Consider the following 21,140-nt stretch of genomic DNA (forward strand, 5'->3'; position numbering starts at 1 on the left):
GAGATAGAAATTCCCCTACAGTGCTGGTGGGAGAATATATTGATACAAGGACCCTAGTGAGTGTCCCATTTAGGGTAGGCTAGGTTATAGTACAGTAACAGCTGCAAAAATCTCAGTTAACACAGTTAAAGTTTCTTTCTCACTCACATAAAATCCACCGTCTTGGCCGCTCTGCAGGACAGATGTCCTCCATGTGGTGACTCAGTGTCCCAGGCTCTTTTCTCTCTCCTGAGGGTGTCTATGTTGCCACAGCAGGGGAAGAGAGATTGGAGAATGTCCCAGGGAGTTTTCATTGTCTTAGTAGAAGTGACATCTGTCACTTCAGTGCACATTTCATTGTCCAGAACCAGCCACATGGTCCCATGTCACTGCTAAGGGATGGAGAAGTGTATTTTCTCCCGTGCCCCAGAAGAGGAAACAGGAAACAGAATTTGGTGATCATACCATGGTCTTCGTCACAGAGAGACATTTGACCATATCTGTTAAGTTGAACGTGTACATTTGCTAAAATCTAGCAGTTCTACTCTTAACTATATCCTTGATAAGTGGCTTTCAAATTATTTTGAGTGAGCGTCACAGCAAGAACCACATTTTACATCATAATCCAGCCATGTTTCATATATTTTTTTTCAGAAACTATATATTTAGTCTGAAACAAAAATTTCAGAAGCAGAACTTGGTCTTACTATAGACAAGGTACTCTGATATTTTCTTTCCCATTCCATTTCATGTTTCAGAAATGATGCTCGCTGTGACCTACTGATTCCACTAGCCTCATCGTGTGTGTGTGTGTGTGTGTGTGTGTGCGCGCGCGCGTGTGCGCATGCGCGTGTGTGTTAGCACTTCCTTACTTTCTGGCTACTACTTTCTAGGATGTTCCAGACTCATCTTGCATATTTCTTGCTCCAATCCTACAATCAGCCATTTCTCTAAGGAGCCCTGGCTCCTTTTATTGGATAATTAGGTTAGAAACTAAGATCTGGGCTCTGAGTGTCCTTGTTGCTATTGAAGATTGCTTTTTTTAACTCTACCTCTTTGCATTTTTATAGTGATTGCTCCAAGTATCCTTAAATTGGTCACCTACCTGTGATTTTTTTACCTCATTAAGTTTTCTTTTAAAAAATTATCTTACATAATAGTCTGGAGGCAGGGTCAGATCAGGACTGGTTCAGTGGCTCAATGATGCAACCAAGGACCCAGACTTTTTTTCTCCTTCTGCTCTGGTATCTTCAATATTTTCTGTCTTTAGGCTCATAGCTTTATGGTGGCAAGGTGGCTGCCACAGCTCCAGACGTTACTTCCCAAGGCAGTAACCAAAGTCAAGATGGAATGGAATAAGGTTCTTTTATTTCCCTTTATCAGAGAGAATAAACCTTTTCTCAAAACCCCTTCAAGTTTCATTGGCACAAAATGGGTCACATGATCACTCCTAAATCAATCACTAGCAAACAGGAACAAGGTTTAGACCAAACAAGGTTCACCTTTTGGGTCAAGGCACACCTTCCTTGAGCACATTGTTACCTGGTACCTGGACAAAACTGGGGTCGGGTTAGCAAGAGGGGTGTGTGGTGGGAAGAAGGCCCACCACATAAAAATGTCTTGGATTTTTCTTGGCAAATTCCTGGAAAAAAAGAGGAAAGTTAAGTTGTCTATGACATGGGGAAACATTCTTAATCCCCTTCTTTACTCATTTCTATTTTGTCTCCAAACCTTTTCTCCCAAAGCAGTTTCCTCACACTCACTTTCTTCCTCCAAAAATCATCTCCTGCAGCTGATTCAGTCCCAGTATTACTACATGAGGTCATCCAGGGCTGGTGGGTTGGCCCTGCCATCATCCACATGTGGATTCCACGAACGTACCTAAGGAGCTGCTACAGTTGCTGCCACTTCCCAATTAGCAGGAAGGTAAAAAACAGGCAAAGAAGGACATTTAGTGTTGTCACTGAGAAGATGCAGTAGTTAGGGTAAGCAATCTGAGATGCTGTAACAAATGAACTCCCAAGTCTCAGTGGCTTAACACAATAAAACTGTATATATATCTCACTCACACAATGTCTAATGTGGGAGTTCCTTTTAGGGAGATGGTCTTCAGAGACCGAGTTCCTTTTCTTTTATGGTTCTGTTATCCACTGCATACTCAAACTTCTCTTCTGGATCTTCTGTCCAGCCAGAATTTGGGGAAAGAGAGAACACAGAGGATCGTGTAGTGACTTGTCCTGGATGTAGCTCATGTATTTTGATTGCATTTCATTGGCCAGAACCCAGACGCAGGCCAGACATAACTGCAAGAGTGACTGGGAAGGGCTTCCCTGGTGGCGCAGTGGTTGAGAGTCTGCCTGCCGATGCAGGGGATGCGGGTTCGTGCCCCGGTCTGAGAAGATCCCATATGCCGCGGAGTGGCTGGGCCTGTGAGCCATGGCCGCTGAGCCTGCGCGTCCGGAGCCTGTGCTCTGCAACGGGAGAGGCCACAACAGTGAGAGGCCCGCGTACTGCAAAAAAAAAAAAAAAAAAAAAATTTTCTTCATTTGATTCCTACTAACTTGGGCAGGATTATTTCTAGATATTTTAAAGTTTTTGTTGACAATCTGAATGGGATCCAATTTTCCACAATTTTCTAGCAGCCTGGTGTGTATTGACATTATGACTTTTTATAAGTGATCTTGAATCCAGCTTCTTACGGAAGCTCGTTCTAATACTATATCAGCTTGTTCTCTAGGATTATTTCTAGGTAAATACAGATGCACTTTTTGCTCAGGGTCATTGCTACTCAAGATATCATTCTTTGTGCCATCATGAGGCAGCATTTGTTAAACGGTGCTGCTTTTGTCTCCAGGATTTTCCTCCAAGCCATTGTCACCCATGCACAAGGTTAGATGTACGCAGAGAGCCGATGACATCTGCAGGTGGACAGCTACCTGGCTGACCTTTGTTGAAGAGGAAGCCTGGATTCAGACACGTTAAAATGAGCGACCGAGAATTGATTAAATATGGCATTATTATCCATCCATACGTTTATGTATATATTTTCTGAATCATTTGAGAATAAGTTGCAGACTTCATGCCACATTATCTCCAAATGCTCAAATGTGAATTTCCTAAGAACAAAGACATTTGCCTATGAAATTACAGTTACAACAATCAAAATCAGGACATTCAGCAATGATACAATTATCTAATCTATGGAACTTTATCAAAGTTTGTCAATTGTTCCAATTATGACCTTTATAGCAAAAAAAAAAAAAAAAAAAGTGTTTTTTTTCCTTAATTTTATCCAGCCAGGATGACATATTCCATTAACTATCATACTGCTTTAGTCTGGAACAGTTCCTCAGTCTTTCTCTGTGTTTTATGACATGGGCAGTTTTGAAATTTCATGTCAGTTATTTTGTAGAATGTCTATTTGGGTTGGTCTGATGTTTTTTCACGACCAGATTCAGGTTATATAGTTTTGTTTTGTTTTGTTTTGATTTTTTTGCGGTACGCGGGCCTCTCACTGTTGTGGCCTCTCCCGTTGCGGAGCACAGGCTCCGGACGCGCAGGCTCAGCGGCCATGGCTCACAGGCCCAGCCGCTCCGCGGCATGTGGGATCCTCCCGGACCGGGGCACGAACCCGTGTCCCCTGCGTCGGCAGGCGGACTCCCAACCACTGCGCCACCAGGGAAGCCCTGGGTTATATAGTTTTTAAAAAGAAAGACTGTCGTAGAAGTCATTCTGTGTCCTCAGTGCATCTTATCTGGAGGCAGATGATGCATTTTGTCCCATTACTGGCAATGGTGATGTTTCTAGCTGTAAAGTTACTCTTTTTCCTTTTGTAATTAATAAGTAATCTGCAGGGAGATACTCCAACTCTTCGTAAATATCAGTGCTCATCAGACCCTCCTCTGCTTGCTTTAGATTACTTAATTTTTTCCACAGACTGCTACCCAAGAACCATCCAGTATTGGACTTCCCTGGTGATGCAGTGGTTAAGAATCCACCTGCCAATTCAGGGGACACGGGTTCAAGCCCTGGTCTGGGAAGATCCCACATGCTGAGGCCAACTGAGCCCATGCACCACAACTACTGAGCCTGCGTGTCACAACTACTGAAGCCCGTGCGCCTAGAGCCCATGCTCCATAACAAGAGAAGGCACCACAATGAGAAGCCTGCGCACGGCAGTGAAGAGTAGTCCTTGCTCGCCACAACTAGAGAAAACCTGCGCGCAGCAGCGAAGACCCAACGCGGCCAAAAAAAAAAAAAAGAACCATCCAGTCTAAACGATGAGGTCCCCAAATGATGTACAGAACTCTTCAAAAGCAGGGCTATAATTAGTGCTTTTCTGTCTTTATATATTATTCTGTCATCATATCTTTTTCACCCCAGAAGTGTAGGACAGCCTAATCTCAATCCCTTCATTTTAACCCTCTCCCAGTACAGAAATGGCAAGGACCATATTCAGCAAAGATGCTCCCAGGGGTCCTCATTCATGTCTGCGGCCATTAAACGGCAGTGCATGGGACCATTTGCCCAGATTTCTGCCACCCTCTTTTCTTCCCTGGCAAAAGTGTCACAGACGTTAAATTTCTGGAGGGGATGATTTTGTTCTCTGGAAGCTCACTGCATGTTTCACCTTGGGGCATCTGTCGTTGTGGGTTAAACTGATGTAGTTTATTCCATTTATATGGCGTACATCCCAGCTTGTGTGCAGTTCTGATGGGGACAGGTACTGTGAACCTGGATGACTCAGTTGCAGCAGCTTGTGCCCCTACAGGGGCAGGGAGCAGCTGCGGCACCGATGGAAATAGATGTTAGCCGCGGTGGGCCTGAAACACCCGCCAGCAACACGGATACTGCTTCTTGCTCCAGATCCTGCTCTGATCCATACACCTTGTACCTCAATCTTCCTTGGACCCCCCACTGGATATTCTTTTGATTAGGAAGTTAGGAAAGTGAGGTGGCAATGGACCAGAGATACACAGATAGTGGCAAAGCTGGGGTTTGGACACTGGCCTGCCTGGCCGCAAAGACTGGGATCTTGACCTTGGTGTTTCCAGAATTACCCACTGAGTTATCTGGAGGTCTTTGGCAAGCCATTCAATAACAGGCAGGTCCAGCCCATGGATCCTTAAATATCCCCGCAAAGAGATACCTTCTCCCCAAATGACACCTTTTGTCCTCAAAACAAGTCTTGGATTCTTAGGGCTCTAAGACCAAGGCAGGGTCTTCAGTCTCCCATCTTCCCCCAGTAAAACACCCCCTCCTCCCAGAGAGTGGGCAAAGTGAGATCAAGTAGGAGATTTCCCTCTACCTTATGCTGCCTTCAGGAGTGTGACAGATTTTATTTTCCGGAGATGGCCACAAAAATGTCTCACATCCCACATGCTCTTCTAGAACCTTGCCATTCCTGCATCAGGAGTGGAGTCTGTGTCTCCTTCCCTGGAATCCGAGTGGGCCTTGACCAATAAAGTGGAAGTGATGTTACGTAACTCCAAAGCTAGCTTGTAAAAATGCTACGCACTTCTGAGTTGTTCTCTTGGGACGCTTGCTCTTGAAAGCCAGCTGCCATACTGTAAGGAAGCTCAAGCAGCCAGAGGAAGAAACCATGTGGAGAGGAAATGAGGCCTCAAGCCCTCAGTTCCAGCTGAGCTCCCAGAAGACAGCTCACATGAGTGTGCCATTTTGAAAGCAGATTCTGATGCTCTCCAGATGATACCATGTGGAGCAGAGTACTGTCACTGCCTTCTCCAAATTGCAGGTTTGTGAGCAAAATAAATAATTGTTGTTTTAAGCCACCAGGTTTTGGGGGTGATTTGTTATACAGCAATAGATAACCAAGACAAAAAAACTAAGCCACTACCAGTTGTCTCTCTGTCTCCACAGGGGATTGGTTCCAGGAAACCCTCACACACACACACACACACACACACACACACACACACACACACACACACTGCCATGGGTACCAAAATCCTGAGATGCTCCAGTCCCTTACATAACATGGCATAGTATGTGCATATAACATCCACACATCCTCGTGTGTACTTTAAACCATCTCTAGATTACTCATAATACCTAATACAGTGTATTTGCTATGTAAATAGTTGCTGGAGCATAACAAATTCAAGTTTTGCTTTTTGGAAATTTCTGGAATTTTTTTCAAATATTTGTGATCCAAGGTTAGTTGACTCCGTGGAGGGGGAACTTCTGGATACAGAAGGACTATAATCAGAAAATGTCACAGTTGGTGCCTAGGTCCAGAAAGCACTTTTTGCACTGAGTCAGGGCCACACTCAAATCCAAATCCTAATAGTGTAGTCCAGAAGAGCAGAACCCTTGGAGCCAGGCAGACATGCGTTCATAATCCTGATTCCAATACTTCTCAGTTGTGTAACCTTGGGCAATTTAATGGGCCTCTCTGAACCTCAGTCTCTTCTTCTATGAAATAGGCACAATAATTTTTCTCCCTAAATCTATCAGGAGGATTTAGTGAGATTATGTATCTCAAGTGCTTAGCCAAGAACATAGCACATAACAAGTGCTCAGTAACTGTTAGCCACGATTTACCAGGACAGTTATATGGTTGGATGTTGAAAGCCCCTTACTGGATAATCTCTCTTGAAGGTAGATTGGGAGCCTTCTGGATCCCATCACACTTCCTCTGTGCTGTATTTCTCTGCCTAGAGTCAGAGAGACCTGGTTTTAAATAACTCATGGCTCCTCCAGTTTCTGGCTGTGTGACCTTGGTCAAGAGACTTAACCTCTCTGTTTATGGAGTCCTCATCTGCAGAAAGCGGGAGGGTCATATTTCCTCCTTAAGGGGTTGCAATGATGTTGGATAGTGTGCAAGGCATGACACAATGCCTGGCACACAGTAGGTGTCCATAGCGTGTGCTGAGAGAGGGAGAGGCTATTCCTCCATCCTCTGCAGAATCTGCAAGGATCTCTGTCCTCTCTCTGTCCATCGCGAGACTGACCAGGTGGCTGGTGGTGGTGAGCGCTCCAAAGAGGAATGGAGGGGAGGGGGGTGGTCTCCTAGCAGGGCCAGACCTGTTGTTCTCTCATTTCCCACCAGCGGGCGCTCTGGTGAAGTTATGATTGCAACTCACCGCCATCGCGGTGACCATAGCTACCGCCATTTGTGCACATAGTGGCTGAGCGCTTTGGTTCACTTAAATGAGTCAGGATTCTCAATGTCTTCCTTAAAAGTAAGAAATCTAGCAGAGTCACAGGCTTTTATTTCCATTATGTTTGTGGGAGAAAAGTGCCAACGATCCTCTTCAGATTGAGAGAGAGAGAGAAAACCGACATTTATTCCTTTTAACAATAGAGATGATGTTATCACTATGGCAACAAATGATCAAGGAAGAAAACCAATCAGAATTGCAGATTTCTCTCGGAGGTTATTTTTCTCAAGATATGGCAACAATTTCAAGGAGACTCTCAAAGACTCTTTTGTTCAAATTATCCTTCAAGGACAGTCTTAAATGAACAGAACAGGTCGGTGACAGGAACTCAAGCCTCCAGATTGCACAGGAAAACAGATGGGTGTTCTCAGTTTGTTTCCTTATGGGGCAGATTCTTTAGATGGGCTTTATTATGCATGTAGCTGCAGGGAAGAGAGAACATCTTCACCTCTTTTACTTTTTACTTTTTTTTTTTTTTTTTTTTGGCCGCGTGGCATGTTGTGATCATAGTTCCTTGACCAGGGATCGAACCCGCGTCCCCTGCATTGAAAGCGCAGAGTCTTAACCACTGGACCGCCAGAGAAGTCCCTCTTTTTTATTTATTTATTTATTTATTTTTTTGCGTACGTGGACGTCTCACTGCTGTGGCCTCTCCCGTTGCGGAGCACAGACTCTGGACGTGCAGGCTCAGCGGCCATGGCTCACGGGCCCAGCCGCTCCGCGACATGTGAGATCTTCCCGGACCGGGGCACGAACCCGCGTCCCCTGCATCGGCAGGCGGACTGTCAACCACTGCACCACCAGGGAAGTCCTCTCTTTTACATTTTAAACATTATTTTTATTAAAAATTTAAAATCACTTTTTCAAACTGCATTGGCTACTAGTTGAGAACTTGCATTTTAAGGAGCTGATTCTGAATCTCCTTGGTTGACACCACAGGCAAAAAGCAGCATCTTGATCTTGGACTTCTCAGCCTCCAGAACTGTGAGAAAATATATGTCTGTTGTTAAAGCCACCCAATTGAGGGTATTTGTTATCAAAGCGTGAGCAAACTAAGACATTGAGTTCCCTTCTTCCGCCCATAGGCTCAGGGGCCCACAGAGTAACACACACCTCTCCTCCAACCCCATCCCCTACACACCCCTGAACAAGGGTGTTTGTCCCGGATCAGCCTGAGCGGGTAGAGGTTGAAAAAAAAGTTCTATTTTCCTAGAATTCGTCTTTAGTTGAGGCACTGTCATAATAACCACGCTTCATCTTGCTCCCTTTCCAGCTGTGCTCTGCCTGGAATAGAGATACACTCACAGAAATTGAGCTCTGTAGAGTTGTGTCTTCTCAACAGAAGCTACTCCAGGTGTTTCAAGCAGAGGAAATTTAACGCAGGGGATTTATTACAAGGGTGTCCAAAGGGCCAGGAGAGCAAGAGCCAGAAGGGGATGGTGGGGGTGGGGGGAAAAGAAGTAGTGTGTATCAGTCCTTCATTCCTTCTTTATGACTGAATACTATTCCATTGTACAGATACACTGTACTTTGTTTATTCATTTATCTGTTGATAGCCATTTGGGCTGTCACTACCTTTTGGCTGTCATGAATAATCCTGCTGAGAACATTGATGTACAAGTTTTTGTTTGAACACTTCAGGATTTCTGTTGTCAGGTGATGACAATGTTCTAAAATTGATGGTGCTAACGGCTGCAGAGCTCAGGGAATATACCCCAAACCACTGACTAGTACACTTTAAAAGGGTGGATTTTTCTGGCATGTGAATTACATACCTATCAAGCTTACAAAAACCCTGAAACTGTTCGAACTTAATTTTATATTTACTCACATAAACTTATGATAGGAGGCAAAGCACACAGATTCTTTTCAAAACTCCAGGAGTTTCTCTGGCCCTTCTGCTCGAGGTGATTTAATTATAACTGGATTAGTGACGATGTCATGAAGGGTTAAATCTCAAACTTGAGGGATAAGTTCTATTTCGCGCACACACAATAATTAAACACACCTCCCGGTAGCAAACGTATAAGCCAAGTTTGTGGTCATCTCAGCCTCAGGGTTAAAGATGAAATTCCAGAGATTTCCCTGGTGGTCCAGTGGTTAGGACTCCACTCTTTCACTGCTGCGGGCCCAGGTTCAGTCCCTAGTCCGGGAAGAAAGATCCCGCAAGCCATGCTGCATGGCCAAAATTTAAAAAAAGAAAAAGAAATTCCAGAATGAATGAACACAGGTGATGATGTGGAAAGGCACCTCTCATTAGCAATCTGTTGGCTAAGAAACCAGTCAGGAAACACTCTTCTGTCACAAAACGGAAATCATTTGTATAGATCCAACATTCTTTTTTAAAAAATTTATTTATTTATTTGTTTATTTTGGCTGCGCTGGGTCTGAGTTGCAGCATGAGGGCTTCTCAGTTGTAGCATGCGAACCCTTAGTGGCCACATGCGTGTGGGATCTAGTTCCCTGACCAGGAATCAAACCTGGGCCCCCTGCATTGGGAGCTCAGAGTCCCCCCCACTGGACCACCAGGGAAGTCCCTAGATCCAACTTTCAATCATTCATTCCTTCGAGAAATATCTTTTGAGCAGCTACTGCGTGCCAGGGGCTGTTCAAGGCTAGATTCTCTTGAAACCAAATCTGTTGACGTTTGGGGCCTGTATTGGTTTCCTATGGCTTCTGCGACAGATGATTGCAAATTTACTGGCTTGAAACAACACACATTTATTCTTTGACGGTTCTAAAGGTCAGACGTCCAAAATGGGTCTTAATGAGCTAAAATCAAGGTGTCAGCAGGGCTGTATTCCTTTTGTGGTGGTGGGGCTTTAGTAGAGAATCTGTTATCTCTTTCCTTGCCTTTTCCGGTTTCTAGAAACCACGTGCTTTCCTTGGCTTGTGGCCCCTTCTTCTATCCTCAAAGCCAGGAACATCAGGCCAGGTCCTTCTCATGCTGCCGTCTCTCTGGTTCTCTCTTCTTGTTTCCTCTTCCACTTTTAAGGATTCTTATGATTACCTTGGGTCCACCAAGATAATCCAGGATAATCTCCCCATTTTGTTTTATTTTTAATTCCTATGCGCTTGGATTTATTTATTTATTTATCTAGGCCGCACCGCGTGGCTTGTGGGGATCTTTGTTCCCCAAACAAGGCTCAAACCTAGGCCCTTGGCAGTGAGAACTGGGAGTCCTAACTACTGGACGGCCAGGGAATTCCCAGTCTCCTTAATTTAGGTTGATTTAGCAGCCTTAATTTCATCTGCTACCCTAATTCTTCTTGGCCATGTATTCTAACATGTTCCTCGGTTCTGGGGATTAGGACACACAGAGCTTTGGGAGGTCATTATTCTGTCTGCCATGGTCAGGATCATTCTTAGGGGTGTGTGTGTATGTGTGTGTGTTCAGGAGGCTCTCTTGTTCACTGTGGGGCATTTAGCATCCCTGCCCCACCTCCACTTCTGACTCCAGTTGCGACAGACAAAAAGGTTTCCCTGCCAGATGTCTCTTGCCGCCCCGCCCCCCCCCCCCCCCACCCCCGGTCAAGAGCTGCTGTTCTAGGTCCTAGGAATCCAGAGGTGGACAAAACACACAAGTTTGTGCTCTTTCGGATTTTCCATTTTTCCAGTGGAACTGGCGCATTAACCGCATCTCACCGGGAAACACTGTGTCTCCAGTCTCTCCATTCAAGGTTCCCATTTGTACCTTTGGAACTCGTCACCCATGGTTTGCATGTAATTGCAGCCGAGGCCCAATGGGACCTGGTGCTCCGGCAGCCGGGCTGGGTGCGAGAGCCGTATGGGGAAGACATCAGCACGGAGATGACGTGGGGACCATCCCTGAGAAGTGGGAGCTCCACGCCCCCCCCCCACCCACCCGTCTACATGAATGACAGGCGTCAGCCCTGGGCTTCTGTCCTTTGCACTCTGATCTCTGATGGCTTCTTACCAGCCTCCCTCAGGGCCTCCCCTCCCCTGGTCTGTGCATGGTACCTGGCTGACCCCTCCCCCCACCCCGTGCTCAGGCCCTCTAGGCATCTTCACCCTTTCACCCTGATCTTATTCATCTCTGTGCTTCTCTCTCTAATGACATTTCCCGTCTGCCTGCCTGCATCTTTGTCCTCAGCCCAGCCATATCAGTTTCCTGTTGCTGCTGCAACAAATCACCACACATTGAGTGGCTTAAAATAACACGTACGAATTTTCTTACAGTTCTGGAGCAGAGGTGATTGACGTGGGTTACATACGACTAAACTAAGGTGTCAGCAGGGCTGTGCTCCTTCTGGAAGCTCTGGAGAGAATGCATTTCCTAACCTTTCTCCAGCGTCTAGAAGCCACCTGCCTCCCTTGGCTCGTGGTCTTGAGACAGGCTGGGACCTGGGACCCTTTGCTGCAGCGCTGCCACGCTTGCACCTGGACACACCCCTCCTCCAGCAACAAAATACAAAGAAACTGTATGGGACTAAAAATAACTGCGTGCATGTGCACTTGGGGCAAATTCGGGACCAAAGATACAAAGAGACCAAAAAACCCAACTGCCACTTTTGAAGAGCCTGGAGCGAAAGCAGGGGTCGGGAGCAAAGACAGGGTACTGCGCCCGCCCCTGCACACACCACCACCTAAGGGGTGGGCAAAACACCTAAGCCACCCCTCCGGCCCGGCCCCTGGACACACCCCTACCCTCACCCCATATAAGGAACAAGCTCGCCCCCCAACCCCCTGGCGCCAGGGAGTGAGCCAGCAAGGGAACCTGTTGTTTGTTCTCGCTCCCCTCTGCTGCCGCAGGGGCCCCAATAAAGCCTTGCCTGAATTTCTTGTCTGGCCTCGGATCAATTTCTATTGATTAAGGAGGCCAAGAACCCTGGTCAGTAACCGTCTCTTCTCCATCTGCAAAGCCAGCAGCAGAGCATCTTCCATTCTCTCCCTCTCTGACCTCTACCTCCACCATCACATCTCTCTCTCTCTCTCTGGCATCCCTCTTTTCCTCACTGTATTAGTTTTCTAGAGCTACTGTAACGAAGTACCACAAATTGGGTGACTTGTAACAACAGAAATTTATTATCTCATGGTTTTGGTCCAGTGGTTAAGAATCTACCTTCCAATGCAGGGGTGAAGTATCGATCACTGGTCGGGAAAATAAGTTCCCACATGCCTCAGGGCAACTGAGCCCGCGCGATGTAACTACTGAGCCCGCGTGCTCTGGAGCCCCGGCGCCACAACTAGAGAGAAGCCCGTGCGTGGAAACCAAAGATCCCGCATGCTGCAATGAAGATCCCGTGTGCCGTAACTAAGACCCGATGCAGCCAAATAAATAAATAAATATATTTTTAAAAAAACAACAAAGGAAATCAAGGTGTTGGCAGGGCCAAGCTCCCTCTGAAACCGGTAAGGGAATCCTTCCTTGCCTCTTCCAGCTTCTGGGGGTGGCCGGGGCATTCCTTAGCTTGCAGCTGCAGCACTGCACTGTCTGCTTCCATCTTTACATGGCATCCTTCCCTCGCATCCTCACCTTGTCTTATAAAGACGCCAGTTATATTGGATTAAGAACCCATGCTACTCCAGTCTGACCTCATTTTTTTAAAAATTTATTTTATTTATTTATTTTTGGCTGCTTTGTGTCTCCGTTGCTGCGCGCGGGTTTTCTCTAGTTGCGGCGAGCGGGGGCCACTCTTCATTGCGGTGCGCAGCCTTCTCATTGCGGTGGCTTGTCTCGTTGCGGAGTACGGGCTCTAGAGCGCAGGCTCGGTAGTTGTGGCGCACGGGTTTAGTTGCTCCGCGGCATGTGGGATCTTCCCGGACCAGGGCTTGAACCCGTGTCCCCTGCACTGGCAGGCGGGTTCTTAACCACTGCGCCACCAGGGAAGCCCAGACCTCATTTTAATTTAACTAATTACATCTGCAACAACGCTATTTCCAAATAAGGTCACATTCTGAGGTCCTGAGGGAGAGGACTTCAATATATCTTTTTGGGGAACGTTCTGAGGTTCCAGGGGAGAGGACTTCAATATATCTTTGTGGGGAACGTTCTGAGGTCCCGGGGGAGAGGACTTCAATATATCTCTTTGGGGAACACAATTCAACTCCTAACACTTATCAAGACCATGGTGTTTACAGTGGGCCTACCCAGGGAATCCAAGATAACTCTTGATCTCAATAGCCTCTTTTTTTTTTTTTTTTTGGCCACTCTGTGCGGCGTGTGGAATCAGTTCCCCCACTAGGGATGGAACCCATCCTATGCCCTGCAGTGGAAGTGTGAAGTCTTAACCACTGGACCGCCAGGGAAGTCCCCCGATCTCAACAGCCTTAAATTAATCACAGCAAAACATTCCCTTTTGTTATGTAGAGTAATATTTTCACGGGTTCCGGGGATTCAGACGTGGACATCTTTGGGGGGCATTATTCTGCCGACCCCACCAGCCCTGTGTCTGAGTTCCGGGCTGGATAGCCAAAGGCTCCGTGGATGCCCCTCCCTTGGTGTTCAATGAGTTATTTTTTAGAATAAGTATGTACGGATCATTGCATGGGACATACTTACACTAAAAAAGGTATTCGATGTTTTTCTGAGATTTAAGTTTAACTGGGTGTCCTGTGTTTTCTGTGTTTCATGGAGTCCGAATTGTTAAAACTCCCCAGTTTGTCACATATTCTGTTGTTTACCAGCCTTTCCCACCAGATGGAGCCGTGGTCATATTTATAATCACCTTAACTCATGTACTTGTGATAGGCAACCTCTAAGACGGTCTCCAACGATCCCGCCACCAGCCATTTACATCCTTCTGAGATTTATACCCCTTTGGGGGTAGGTCAGATGTAGTGGCTGGCTTCTAACAAATACAATATGGCAAAAAAAAAAAAAAAAAAAAAAGGTATGTCGCTTCTGGGATTAGATCACAAAGCCTCTGGAGGATGGAAGCTCAAGAAAGTGAGAAAAAAGGAATCATCAGGAGGACCAGGGGTAGCTGTGATGTAGAAGAACAGTGAGAGACACTAGAAGCCAAAGGAAAGTGGCTGTGGAGAAGGAGGAGGGCGTTTATACATTGAACGATCCAACAGACATTTATCAAGTACCTAGAAACTGGAGTTCACAATTTTGTGGGTCAGGAAGTCAGAAAGGCCTTGGTTGGATGTTCATCTCGGCTCTGCGTGGCATCGGCTGAGGCAGCTGGGGCTGGAGGATACATTTTCAAGATGGCTTCTTCACTCACAGGCCTGGAGCTTCGATTCTCCTGGGCCTTCTCACTGCAGGATGCCCTTGGGGTAGTTGCAATTCTTACATGGCAGATCAGGGCTCCAAGAGATCACAATGGAAGCTGCTTGTCCTCTAAAGGCTGGGTCCAGGACTGGCATAATGTCACTTCTGTCATATTTTGTTGGTCAAAGCAGTCAGGTGTTCTGGCCCGATCAGTCTAAGACCACCAGAAACAAACCTGTTGTGTTATTTGTTAGGGCTGCCGTAACAGTACATATCGCAAACCGGGCGACTTGCGGTAGATACAGTCCTGCTGTTCTCTCACCGACCACCAGATGGCGCGCTGGATCCGATAGCAATACTTGCCATTAGCAGGAGAGTAGACGTTGTGATAAACGCTTTTGTTAATTTAGTTGGGATGAGACTTTCGATTTCTTTGTTAAAAAGCAAGTCTAGAAAAGACTTGGGCCTTTATTTCATAATGTTCGTGGAAGGATAGAAATAGTCTTTTCCTGATTTGATAGAGAAGACCTATGGTTATTTATTCTTTAAAAAATAGACTATTTAATCTTGTTAACACCATGGCAACAAATATCAAGGAAGACAGCCAATCAGAAAAGTAGGCTTCTTTGGGAGGTTATTTTTCTTTGGAAATTGCAACAGTTTCTAAGAGAATCTCCCAGACTCTTGTTCAAATTCTCTTTCCAAGGACAGGCTTAAATTGAACAGAGAACAGAGGAGGCTGGTAACAGGAAAATTCACTCAAGCCTCCTGGCTGTACAGGAAAACAATATGGATGTTTGGGGATTATTCTCAATCTGCCACTTTATGGAAACTGATTTTTATTTTATTTTTTAATTTTAATTTTTGTCTTTTGGCCACACCATGCAGCTTACGGGGATATTGGTTCCCTGACCAACGTCCTGGGCAGTGAAAGCGCAGAGTCCTAACCACTGGATGGCCAGGGAGTGCCCTCGAAGCTGATTCTTTAGAAAGACTTATGATAAGAGGTAGTAACCCTCCCACTGAAGCTGCAGGAGAGAAGGGACAGCTTCATCTCTCTCTCTTTGTTTTAATGTTTAACAATTATTTTTGTGGGCTTCCCTGGTGGCGCAGTGGTTAAGAAGCTGCCTGCCAGTGCAGGGGACACAGGTTTGAGCCCTGGTCCAGGAAGATCTCACATGCCATGGATCAACTAAGCCCATGCGCCACAACTACTGAAACCTGCATGCCTAGAGCCTGTGCTCTGCAACAAGAGAAGCCACTGCAATGAGAAGCCTGCACACCGCAATGAAGAGTAGCCCCCACTCACGGCAACTAGAGAAAGCCTGTGTGCAGCAATGAAGACCCAATACAGCCAAAAATAAATAAATAAATAAAATAAGTTTATTTAAAAAAACTTATAAAAATTATTTTTTCGGTGGGCATGAGTGCACCTCAATCGTTAATAATGTTGATTGGCTGATCTAACAATCACTTCCAGCCCCTTTCCTACATACTACTGTGATACTATAAAAGCTAAAAAAGCCAGCTCCGTTCTTTCCCAGACTCCCCTGCAGCTACTGGTATGCAGTGAGCCAGTTCTGGCCAATGAGTATGCTGAGGGCTTTTGGGAAATATTTTCGCTGCTGGATAAAAGAGGAGAGGCATGAGAGGAAAGGACTCTCTCATCACCCCCACCTCCCTGCTTTTTGCTTTTTGTGTGAAAAGGTGATGCCTGGAGCTTGGCAGCCATTTTGTAACCATAAGGCAACAAGCTGGAAGGCAAAAGCTAATAAGTGGAGGAATAGAAACATTCTAGGTTCTTGATAACATACTTGACCGATTAAACCCAGAAGCCTCCTTCCTCCAAAATTTTAGTTAAAAAGCTAAGAAATATCCTTTTTGCTTATGTCTGCTGTCAGTTTGGTTATCTGTAACTGGTAGCCGAAACACCCCTTGCTGATCCATGCTCCTTTCCAGATTGCGCTAGAGCAGAGCTCCCAAACTCAGATATCCAGAGTCCAGGTAGCTTATGTGAAAATGAAGCTGCTATAACTTTATTTTCCTTTTACTTACATAAACTTATAAAAGGAGAAAAAGCACACCAATCCGTTTCTTAACTCCAGGAGACCCTTCCCACTTTCTGGACAAGGTGAGTTAATTATAACAGGATTAGTGATGCTTTAATCAGGGAGTTAAATATTTCCAGCTGGAGTGATGCATTCTATTTCCTATTTTTTAGATGTACAGTGAATGAAGTTTCTCACCACAAATATTTTTTTAAATTAATTAATTTATTTATTTTTGGCTGCTTTGGGTCTTCGTTGCTGTGCGTGAGTGGGGGCTACTCTTCGTGGCGGTACGTGGGCTTCTCATTGCAGTGTGGATCATGGGCTCTAGGAGCACAGGCTTCAATAGTTGTGGCATGTGGGCTCAGTAGTTGTGGCTCACGGGCTCTAGAGCACAGGCTCAGTAGTTGTGGCGCATGGACTTAGTTGCTCCGCGGCCTGTGGGGTCTTCCCAGACCAGGGCTCGAACCCGTGTCCTTTGCATTGGCAGGCGGGTTCTTAACCAGTGCGCCACCAGGGAAGCCCCTCTCACCACAAACATTTGAAACACACTTTGTAGGAACTATGGCCTCAGGGTGAAGAGTTACATTCCAGAAGGTATCAACACAAAATCAGTAAGGTTAAAATGGCCTCTTACAGGCAAGCTTCTCATTCATTCATACATTCATTCATTCATTCAACGAACATTTATTTTCTCCTCTGTGCCACACACAGTGCAGGGCATTGGGGATTTAACAGTGAACAATCAGGCACTGGTCCCTGTTTGTAAGGATCTTACATTCTTGAAACTTAACCAGAACCTTCCCCCACCTGCCCGGAAAATATTTGTGTCAACAGTCTCTCCAGGCCAGAGTTTCCTATTGTTATGGGCTGAATTGTGTCATTCTCCAAATTCATATGTTGAAGTCCTAACCCCCCAGCACCTTCGAATGTGACTGTATTCGGAGATAAAATGCTTAGAGAGGCAACTAAGTTAAATGAGCTTAAATTGGATTAAAAGGCCCTAATCCAATAGGACTGATGGTATAAGAAGAGGAAATTAGGACACAGACACACACACAGGGCAGAGCTTGTGAGGACACAGGGAGAAGACAGCCACCTGCAAGGCAAGGAGAGAGGCCTCAGAAGAAACCAACCCTGCTGACACCTTGATCTCAGATTCCTGGCCTTCAGAATTGTGAGAAAATTAATTTCTGTTGTTTAAGCCACCAGGCTGTCATGCTTTTTTATACCCATCAGCACCTTTGGAACTTGCAGCCAACAGCTTCAACCATAGTCCTAATCAATGCAGAATGTAAGTCCTTGAGAATTATTTTTAAAAATTTCCAAGAATTCCCTGGTGGTCCAGTGATTAGGATTCTGTGATTCCACTGCAGGGGGCACGGGTTTGATTCCTGGTCAGGGAACTGAGATCCCACATGCTGCGTGCAGCCAGAAAAAAAAAAAAAAAAAGGATTAAAAAAATTCCACCAGAAGATGAGTGATTCGTCACCATGCATATATCCCCAAGCTTCCTGTTGGAAAACAGGAAACTGTTCTATTAATCAGCCATACATTCCTCCTATACTCTTGGGAAGTCCTTCTTTGAACAGTCCCAAAAGGCTTCTGGATTTGCTCACTTTCCTGGGGGCATAGTAAGCCCAAATTACAAATACATAGGTTTCCCTCAGCCATTAGATCTAAATCTTCTGCTACAAAGGATTTGTTTTGGGTGGGGTTCTCTACCCTCCATCAAATGGTATAGTGTAGTTTAGGGAACAAACTCTTAGTGCCTCAGCTGGGATTCTCAACTGCAGCGTCTACCCACAGCCTCTCCATGTGGCTCAGCCTTCCCAAAACTCGGCGGCTGGGTCTTCTGACAGAGTTTCCCGAGAGCAAATGTTCCAAAAGTCCGTAGGCAGAAGCAGGCAGCCTCAATGTGACTACCGCTTCATTCTAATAAACTCCACCTCCAGATGGGAAGAAGGATAAAGAATTTGCACTTACCTTTAATTCATCACATTACTCTAGTAATTTTACATGCATTAACACCATCAGTCCTCAAGCAATCGCACGATGTTGACATCATCGTTAGGTCATGGTTACAGATGAGGTTCTGAGATGCAGAGTGGTCCCCGGCCTGGGCAGCCCTGCTGTTATGTCTTCTTCCAGCAGAAGGCGCTCCAAACCCACGCATCATCCCAGCCTCCGGCTCCTAACACCCTCATAGCCAAGGCTTAGGTTTATCTCGTGCCCTGGGCTGTACTAAATGCTTTTCATGAACGATCACAGCCCAACCTCACAAGAACACCCGAGGCTGAATTTTACAGATGAGGACGTTGAGGCTCAGGGCAGCGAGGGGCTCAGCTGAGGACAGTCTGATCCCCAAACCTGACAGACAAGTGCACAGCCTAGTGCAGGAGACAAGAGCTCAAAAGCCCCACGGGAAGAGGTTTTGCCTTTGCTGTGTGACGGTGGAGGGTTAGATTATTCTATCGTTCCATTCGTTCACCGATCCTCTAAGGAGGGTACACATTCCTGATTGTCGCCAAGTAGCTGGCGACTCCCAGGAATCAAGGCGGCTTGTGATTTGCCTTGGTCCAGTTGCGAGGGGATGTGCCGAGTGCCCGATACCAGCGGAAGCTGTGACAGACGCTGCAGGTTTGGCCATTGACCTGCCAGCATCAGAAGAAGACACCCAAATGAGGGTTGCCCCTTAGGCTTCTAGAATGGGGAGTATCCACAGCCCACTGCACAGATGTGTAACAACACGCCTGAGAAACAAACCTTTGCTGCCGCGAGCCGCTGAGATGTCGGGGTATTTGTTACAGCGACACCTACAGTCACAGCTGTGACTCATAAGCAGTGAGTCAATCAGAAGCAGCCCCACACGCCCCCGCCACCCCCCGCGTGTCTCCAGCAGGTCATAGGTAACCTGTGCTAACGCAGTACAAGTCAGCACGGGATGCGCTCGATTTTATAAACCAGAGTGGATTCGGAGCTGTTTCTATAGCAACCACACTCTGCCCCGCTTTCATTGTCACGTGATTTCTGGAGGGGGCAGGAAGAGGCAGAGTGCATCCAGAGAGCTGGGAATTACTGAGCTTAATGGAACAGGCTTTGGAGCCCAGAAGGTTTGGGTTCAAAGAGCCCAGCTCTGACACGCACCCTTTGTGTGATGATGCAGAAGGCTCTAAACTTCTCTGGGCCTCATTAAAATGGAAATCATAGTAACTCCATTATAGGGGTGCTGCACAGAGTCCATGAGATCAGGCGTGCGAAGCACTTGTATAGCACATTCCATGGTATGTGAATCGATTAGGAATAGTTTTCTTGGTGACAGTCAGCCCAAACTTGCCAGCCAAAGGGGTGAGGTATCTTAGAAGAGGATCCTTAGCTCTCAGTAGAGGTATCCCTAGCCAATGCCGCATGGAGAAGAGATGAATGTGTGCAAAATATTTGTTGATTTAAGGCATGAAGTTTTGGGGTAGTTTGTTATACAGCAATAGATAACCAGAACATGTATGAAATACTGTTTACTGCCTATCCACAAAGCTATCCCTGCCCCTCTTTCTTCCTAACAAAAACTGGATTTTATTCAGGTGTCAGACAGAGCTTCCTTGACCTTAATCAACTCCACCCTTTGTCAGGGGGGTAGCCATGTGATCACGTACTGGTCAAAGTGATATAAAAAAGGAGGTCTGCTGGGGGCTTCTGGGAAAAGGCTTTCCTACCGTTAAGGAGGAGAAATTTCCTGCTTTCTGCATTCCCCTACTTCCTGTCTTTGAACATGGTGTATGAATATGATGTCTGGAGCTGCTGCAGCCATTTTGTGACAATGAAGAGAAGCCAGGGAAATTGCACACTCTGAAATTCACATTATTGAGCTGCTAAATCAAACCCAGCACCTCCCACTGCTTGACTTCTTGCTCTGTTTAAATCACTACTAAATGAGTATTCTTTAACTTGTCCCTGAAAATGTTCCTAATGAGGCACTGGGCTTCCTTTTTGCCCTGTAATGAATCTCTGCTGTAATTTCCCTATCTGTCTCAATGTGCCCTAGATCTAGACAGGATGGAAACTGTGAATTCCTATGTAACCAGAAGGTGCTGTTAAGAAATGAAGGAATCTGCCCTTGAGCCCATTACATACCTTTTACCTCTTAGTCCCAAGCAAATCCTTATATGCATGAGCACGTGCTGTGATGGAGAATGGAGAAAATCCCAGGAACTGCCAACCATTTCTCCCCCTGTGCAAATGCAGCTTTAATTTATATGGGTTTGGCAGAAAATGAGCCAAGAAATGATAAAGATCTCTGTGGTGATCTTACAATATGACCACAAATTCTTTGATGCTCTTCCCTTCAAGAGGTGGAGCTTAATTCTACTTAGCCCAGCATCGTCTCATCCTACTTGCTCAGGATGAGATGATGCTGGGCTAAGGGCCAGGCGGGGGCCCAGGCACTGAAGAAGCAAAGGACACTGAGTGTAAAACAGAGACAGGGTGTTTCCAGGGTGTTCTGGCCACACATCAGCCATGACACGTGGGCATCTGTTTACCCAGCCTTAGACGCTCCCCTCCCCCATTGCACGGAGCACCCAGAGACCAGGCCAGGTGCTTAACTCAGTTGACTGCAGGATCCCAGGTGACACAGGGAGAAGTCACACGTGGGGCCTCGCCACCCCACACATTGCCGGAGGCTGCTCAGCCCAGGGCCAGGCCCCCAAGGTCCCTCAGCCTCCCGGGGAGGAAGGGGCTTCGTCCCCAGCC

The sequence above is a fragment of the Globicephala melas genome, chromosome 19, assembly GCF_963455315.2.
Source record: "Globicephala melas chromosome 19, mGloMel1.2, whole genome shotgun sequence".
NCBI lineage: Eukaryota > Metazoa > Chordata > Mammalia > Artiodactyla > Delphinidae > Globicephala > Globicephala melas.